This window comes from Erinaceus europaeus, chromosome 9 (assembly GCF_950295315.1).
Source record: "Erinaceus europaeus chromosome 9, mEriEur2.1, whole genome shotgun sequence".
In the NCBI taxonomy this organism is placed as follows: Eukaryota; Metazoa; Chordata; class Mammalia; order Eulipotyphla; family Erinaceidae; genus Erinaceus; species Erinaceus europaeus.
This window is the reverse complement of record NC_080170.1, coordinates 70,035,441-70,043,111: the sequence shown is the minus strand read 5'-3', so window position 1 is coordinate 70,043,111 and position 7,671 is coordinate 70,035,441. Positions and strand designations below refer to the sequence as shown.

Sequence of the window (7,671 nt, the reverse complement as noted above, 5' to 3'; positions counted from 1 at the left end):
CAGATGTCCGGTCCCAGACCCCCAGGTGTCTCCCTGCCCCAGATGTCCCTGCCCTGGGCCCCAGGTGTCTCCCCACCCCATGTGTCCCTGCTCTGGGGCTCCCAGGTGTCTCCAGCCAGTCAACCAGGCGTCCCGATTCTGGCCACAAAGGGACCCGCCCCCAAGACCCCAACACCCAAACCCACAGCCCCCAAACCCACAGCCCCAACCCACAACAACCAAACCCACAGCCCCCAAAACCATAGCCCCCAACCACAGCCCCCAACCCACAAACCCAAAACACACATCCCCCAAACCCACAACCAACAACACCCAAAGCCACAAACCCCAAACACACAAACCAAAAACCCACAGCTACCCAAACCCACAATGCACAAAAACAACAGCCTCCAAACCCACAGTCCACAAACCCAAAGCCCCAAAACCCACATGTCCCTAAACCCACAACCCCCCAACCCACAGCCCTAAAACCCACAGACTCCTAAACCCACAGACCCCCAACCCACAGTCACTAAAAACCACAACCACAAACCAACAGACCCCCAAACTAACAGAACCACATTCCACAGCCCCAAAAACCATAGAACCACAAATCCACAGCCACTCAAATCCACTGGCCCAAACCCAAGCCCCTAAACCCACAGCTCCTAAACACCACAGCCCACTAACCCACAGCCCTCAAACCCACAACCCCCCAACCAACACCCCAAAACCCACAGCCCACAAAAGCGCAACCACCAAACCCATAGCCCCCCAATCCACAGCCACCCAAACCAACAGCCCCAAAACCCACAGCCCCTAAATCCCAGAACCCCCAAACCCACAGACCCAAAAACCAACAGCTCCCCAAACCCACAACCCCAAACCCACAGACCCCCAATCCAAAGCCCTCACCTAACAGCCACCAAACCCGTTCCCCCAACTCACAGCTCCCAAATCATATTTCCCCAGACCCACAAGCACTGAGACCCTCACAACCCGACAATCACAACTCCCAAACCTCACATGCCCAAGACCCTCACAGCCCCCAGACCATCACAGCCCCCCTCCTTACAACCTGCAGATTCACAGCCCCAGATCCTCTCAGCCCACAGGCCGCCATCTGACCACAGGCCCCCTCTCCCACGATCCCACTCACCATGTTGATCTCTGACACCATGTTGATACTGGAGATGTCTATGTTCATGCTGACAGCCACCAGGGGGGTCCTGTGGGGCAGCAGTGACCACAGGCCTGAGTGTGGGCAGCAGCCCTGATGGCGCAGCCCAGCCCAGCATCCAATTGCAGCCCCCACTCCTCCACTAGGGTCCCAGCCCGCTGGAGGGGGAAGATCTCGGAGTCCCAGCCTGACCGAGGGGCTGTTCTGTGGTCCTCTTGCTGGAGGGGGCAGTTCCGGGGCCCCCACGCAATCTAGGGTGCAGACGGAGGGGTCCTGGCCCTAAGGGGGCGGCCATTCTCAGGGTCCCCCCGCTGGAGGGGGCAGTTCCGGGGCCCTCACCCGGTCTGGAGTGCAGACAGCGGGGTCCTGGCCCAATGGGGGCGGCCATTCTCAGGGTCCTGCCAGCTGCTGGGGTGCATTTAACCCCAGTGCAGCCCCGCGCCCCCCTGCCAGGCTTGCAGGATAAGCACCTCTGTTCACACACCGCAGCCAGCAGTACCAGAAGGGCCAGAGCCAGCAGCCCCTGAGCCCGTGTCTTCCATCCTGTGGCTGTGCTCTCAGCAACCACACTGGCTGAATGTGGGGCAGCACATGCACAGGTGCACCAGCGGGGACAGGGAGGGGTGCAGAGGGGCGAGCAGGGGAGGGGCAAAGCGGGGCAGAGCACCCCAGCCGCTCCCAGGCAGAGAACCCCAAGGAACATCCTGAGGAATGCCCCAGAAGAGCACTGTGCCTAAGCACGCATGGAGCATCCCCAGGCCCCTGAATACCCTCAGACCCCTCCTCCCCTCAGCACCCAGGGCCCCTGAACACCCTCAGGCCCCATCCTCTCAGCACCCCAAGCCCCAGAATACCCTCAGGCCCCAATATCCCCTGAGCACCCCAGGCCCCTGAACACCCTCAGGCTTCCTTCTCTTCTCAGCACCCCAGGCCCCAGAACAACCTCAGGCCCCCTCCTCCCCTCAGCACCCCAGGCCCCTGAACACCCTAAGGTCCACTCCTCCTCTCAGCACCTCAAGCCCCTAAACACCCTCAGGGCCCCTCCATTCAGCACCCCAGGTCTCTGAATACCCTCAGGCCTCCTCCTCCACTCAGCACCCCAGGCCTCTGAACACCCTCAGGCCCCCTACTCCCCTCAGTCAACTGGTCCTGTCCACTCACCTGCTAAGTCAGTCACGGGGTCCTGTCACTCAACTAATCCAGATAGTGGGTGCTCTCTACTCTCCTGCTAAGATAGTCAAGGGTCTGTGTGAAAGCCACTTGTGAGTCAAGATCCACCTCTTTCTCAGGTCATGAATCAAGGCTCCACATCAGGATGGCAGCACCAGTGCAACACAATCCACAGCTCACAGCAACCACCTGCCCCAGAGCAGCTCCATGGAGGACAGCACTTGGCAGAGGACTCTACAGACCCCCACATAAGAAGAGAAACAGCTGCACCCTTCCCTATCATGTAGTCTCTGTGTACCCCCTAAGGAAGCATGTAAAGTGTAATTTAAGTCAGGTGTCCATTTCTCTCTCCAGGTCTCTGTGGCAAGTTGTTCTATACTCCTCTTGATTATGCTCCACTGCCTGCTGTTCTAGGTGACCCTTCTGCAGATCCCTTGACCTATCTGGAGTTCTCTTTTCTGTGCAGTGCAATGTTGTGGTCCAGTTTCTTCTGCAGGTTTCAACCCAATTTCCCCAATACAATTTGTTGACTTGCTCTCTACAAGAAACCCACCTGAGCTTCTAAGACAAAGCAGCACCCACTGGTAGAAAATGGTAGAAAGCTGCTCCCACTAACAGAAGGTGACTTTAAAAAAGGAAGGAACAACTTGGGCATTGCTTGATTATTAGGGACCCATAATAACATGAAGGGGTTACATGGATTACCCTGTCTATGAACCAAATAAGGAGCAGAACATACATGAAACATATTCATAAGATGAGTCACATTAACAACCATACAATTAAGAGTAGATTTCAATACTCAGTGTGATACAGTGAATGTCCCCCTATCTATCAGATGTGCAAATGTGCCCAGTAGAAAGTGGAACATTCCTATCATGGGTTGGGGGAGGGATAGTTAATGGAACACCATCACCTGAGCTGACATTAGAAAAACAGTTTCCACCAATCACAGGGCACTGGGACAGTCCACATTCCGATGGGGGGGGTAAGAAAAGCTGTCCCTCAAGCACCCAGTATAGGTTGGGGTTGCTGCACGGGGAGGGGACATGCTTCTTTCAGAGGGCCTGTCACCCCCCAGGCCAGCACCCAGACAGTCCGTGTAGTCCAAGACTGTCTCTGTCGGGATGACCTCCCCCAGGCCCCCACCCCCACTGGACATGGGCTGCCCTGGCCAACAGCTTCCACTGGTCTCCTGGCAACAGGTCAAGCAGTTGGCATCTCTGATTCTGAGCTGACCTCTGATCAAGAGATTGCTCTCTCCAGGTTTGATCCCTATGCGGTGAACTGCTCCCTCCTGTCCTTTATTCAGAAAACGAGGACTTGTCCTGCCATCAACAGCACCTGTATCAGGTGGACAGGAACACTAAGGGGCAGGGGAGGTCAGGGGAGGTGTGGGATCAGGGTGGGGGGTGGCCTCTCTGGGCCACATTTGGGTCCTGCCCCTAACACACACACACACACACACACACACCTGTGCGGAGATATTACCACTGGAATATTCAGATCCTACTCCAGCTCAGTGTCCAATTCAAGGTCCAAGCAATTCAAGGTTCCTTCTGGGGTGTGTCCTCCCCAATTACCCATCATGGAACAGGGTGACATGTCTGGGACCTCTGGGCAGAAGAGGAGCAGAGGCACAAGACCTAAGACGAGAGCCTCCAAAAGAAGCCATGCCTCCTCTGACAGCTCAGGGGTCCATCAGGTCACTGTGGGCAGGGCTGCACCAACAGAAGTACAGGGGTCCTCAACCAAAACTCCTAGGAAGGGAGCCCAGAAGAGGAGCCATTCCCCCTCTGCTGCTGCCCTGGCTGCTGGTGATGCCTGCACTGCAGGCCCCTCCAAAGAGACAGCAGACATCACCTTGCCCAGTGCGGGGAGTGACTCGGACAACCTGAGACATGCTCGTTCCAAGCAGGGGACGATGTCCCAGAGTCCCTCAGCCACAGCCTTTTCCTCCTCTGGCGCCCTGGGTGCAATGGGCTCGAAAGCCCCCGGCTCTGGCTCTGATACTGACCCAGCACAGATGCGGCAGACCCCCACAGCCAAGAGTACTGTCCCTCGATTTGCATTATACATGGCAGAGGTCTACCCAGGCAGGGCCAAGGATGTGGGAAGGACAGCTCCCACCGCAGTGTCGAGAGCTGACCCCAGCAACAGCAACAGGGGTGATGGGGGCACTGCCAAGAGCAACCCTCAGGTCCCAAGCCAAGATCCTTGCAGCACACAGGGGAGCCAGGGCACAGTTCAGGTGCTTCCCCTGTGCAGGTGCTCCCTGGGGGCCACACAGGGAAGGATACCAGGACCCCCACCTCTACCAGTGGTCCCTCCAGTGTAGCACACTCCAGCACAGGAGCAGATGGGGTGCCCTCCTCCAAGGCAGGCATTGCTCCCCACGACTCCACTGCACCCCCAGTGACTCAGAGCTCCTGCTCTACACTACCCATGGTGAGGGCACAAACCAGCAGCCAGCCCCCGTCTACAACTGCCCAGGTTGATGGCAATGCTGGCAATGCAAGGGCAACAGGTATCACCACTCTGCCCAGTGGAGGGACTCACACTGGCACTCTGAGCCATGATCTTTCCAAACAGGGAACTGTGACCCAGGGTCCCTCAGCCACTGCCTTTTCCTCCTCTGGCGCCCTGGGTGCAATGGACTCCAAAGCACCCAGCTCTGAGACTGACACAACACAGATGCAGCACACCCCCACAGCCAGGAGTACTGTCCCTAGATTTGTCATCTACATGGCAGAAGTCTACCCTGGCAGGCCCAAGGTAGTAATAGGTACTGCTCCCACCACAGTGTCCAGAGCTGACCCCAGCAACAGCAACAGCAACAGGGGTGATGGGGGCACTGCCATGAGCACCCCTCAGGTGCCAAAGCAAGATCCTTCCAGCACACAGGGAAGCCAGGGCACAGTCCATTCATCCCCTGTGCAGGTGCTCCCTGGGGGCCACTCAGGAAAGGATTCCAGGACCCCTACCTCTGCCAGTGGTCCCTCCAGTGGAGCACCCTCCAGCAAAGAGCAGACGGGGGGCCCTACTCCATGGTGACCCCAGGTAATTGGGGCTCCTGTGCTACATTGTCCACCGTGGGGGCCAAAACCAACAGCCAGCCCACATCTGCTGTTTTGCAGGCTGAAACCCCCTCAGGCATTCCCACCACTTCTGCAGGGACAAGAGATAGCAGCCTACACAATGCTGGAGACAGGAGAGTGGGTGCTATCACCATGCAGCAGACACTGAGCCTGGGGGACTCGACCAACATGGGGAGTGTGGGCCTGGGTAACTCAACCACTGCCCTGTCCTCCTCTGGATCCCTGGGTGGGAAAGAACACAGGGCCTGCAGGTATCACAGGAAAAGAAAGTCCACCACTGCACCATCTGAAGTCGGCATGCCTGGTGCTGGCACCACAGACACCAGTGACTTGGAGTCACCTAACAGTAAGTTGCAGGCTCTGAGCCTTACCCATGCTAGCATCCCGGGGACTGAGGCCCAGGGTTCAATGACTACTGCTCTGTCCTCCTCTGGGAACCAGGGTGGGAAAGACCACAGAGTGTGCAGAACAGTCAAGAATAGGAAATCTACCACTGCACCATCTGGAGTCACTCCTTCTGGTGGTCTGGGAGCAGGTCCCTCTATTAGCGTCAACCTGTCTGGAGGCACAGCTCACACAAGCATTCCTGGTGCTGGCAACAGAGCCACCAGAGATATAAAGCCAGCAATAAGGAAGCTGCAGGCTCTAAGCCTTAATCATGCCAGCATTGCAGGGACTGTGGCCCATGGTAACTCAGCCAGTGCCCTGTCCTCCTCTGGGACCCTGCATGGGAAAGAACACAGGGCCTGCAGGGAGGACAGTAAAAGGAAATCTGCCACTGCACCATCTAGAGTCATTCCTCTTGGTGCTCTGGGAGCAAGTCCCTTGAATAGTCTCAATCTGTCTGGAGGGGCATCTCACTCAAGTCTTCCGGACTCTGGCACCAGAGTCACCAGTAACTTGAATTTCCTTATCAGTAGGCTACAGGTTCTGAGCTTGAGTGACTCCAACACAGGGCTGACTGTGGCCCAGGGTCCTTTACCCACTGCCCTGTCCACATCTTGGGCCCTGGGTGGGATGGACCACAGATCAGCCAGGTCTGCCAGAAGGAAAACCACCACTGCTCCATCTGGAGTCACCACTTCTGGTGCCCTGGGGGCAGGTCCTAAGGTTCCCATCCTGTCTGGAGGGGCAGCTCACTCAAACCTTTATGCTGCTGGCACCAGCGTCTCCAGTGGCTTGGCTTCAATTATAAGTAAGATGCAGGCTCTGACCCTAACCCATCTGAGCATTCCTGGGACTGTGGCCCAGGGTCACTCTGCCACTGTCCTGTCCAACCCTGGGCTCTCTATGAGGAAGGGCCTCAGAGCTTCAAGTTCTGACTGCAGACCCAGGCAGACCAACACAACCCCAACTGGGGCCCCCGCCTTTCCTGCCCCTTCATCTGCAGGTCTCCCTGCAAGTGCTGCAGCCCCTCCAAAGACCACTCCCACAGTCAAGTCCAGAGCTGGGAGCCGGGATGACTATGAAATCCACACCCTCATCACTGGCCTGGCAGCTCTGCACATTTAGCTTACATGTCTCGGGATGATTTTATTTTATTGTATTTTTATTTGATAGACTTAAACTTAGAGAAAAGAAGAGAGGGAATTAGAGAATAAGAAAAAGATACCTGCTGTACCTGTTTCACAGATTTTGAAGCTTCTCCCTGCAGGTGGGGAGCAGGAATTGGAACTCAGATACACACACACTGTCATGTGGCAATGTGTGTGGTTAACCAGGGGGACAGCCACCAACATTTGTTCTTTATTTAAATTTATTTTTCAACTTAACTTTTTTCATTTGGAGTTTTTTATTTCATTATTTTACTTAGTTATTACTATATCTATTTTTAATTTACTAGATTAAAGCATATTTTATTTTTTATTCTGTCTACTATTAGTTTATTGTATGAACCTTTTATTTCAGTATTTCCAATCACTGCTGGGACTTGGTTCCTTAACAATGATACACATTGCTCCTGGTATTAGTCTTATTTTCTGCTCCCCATTTTTCGTTCTATGTATGTAATAAAAGTATTGATATAGATATAGTCAACACAAGCCGGTAGGGGCTTGGCATCCACCTGCATGTTACGCTTTAATTTCTTGCCACCAGGCTTCATGCCTTCACAGTGACCCCCCACTATCCTGGTGGTCCTATTTATATATTTTTCCCTGGAATAGCAACTTTGAAGGCAGGAGGAGATAGATAGGGAGAGAGAGTACCAGCAACTTCCCGCCGGGGTGTGGACCACGGTGCAAC

At 55.2% G+C, this 7,671-nt stretch overlaps 1 long non-coding RNA gene across 1 annotated transcript; it reads left to right on the top strand.

The window, feature by feature from the left end:
* The first annotated feature begins 5,732 nt into the window (after nucleotides 1-5,732).
* On the top strand, nucleotides 5,733-7,293 carry LOC132540225 (uncharacterized). The gene is made up of 2 exons (XR_009551434.1): nucleotides 5,733-5,773; nucleotides 6,818-7,293. It is a non-coding gene; the product is annotated as an uncharacterized LOC132540225 (long non-coding RNA).
* Nucleotides 7,294-7,671: the final 378 nt, after the last annotated feature.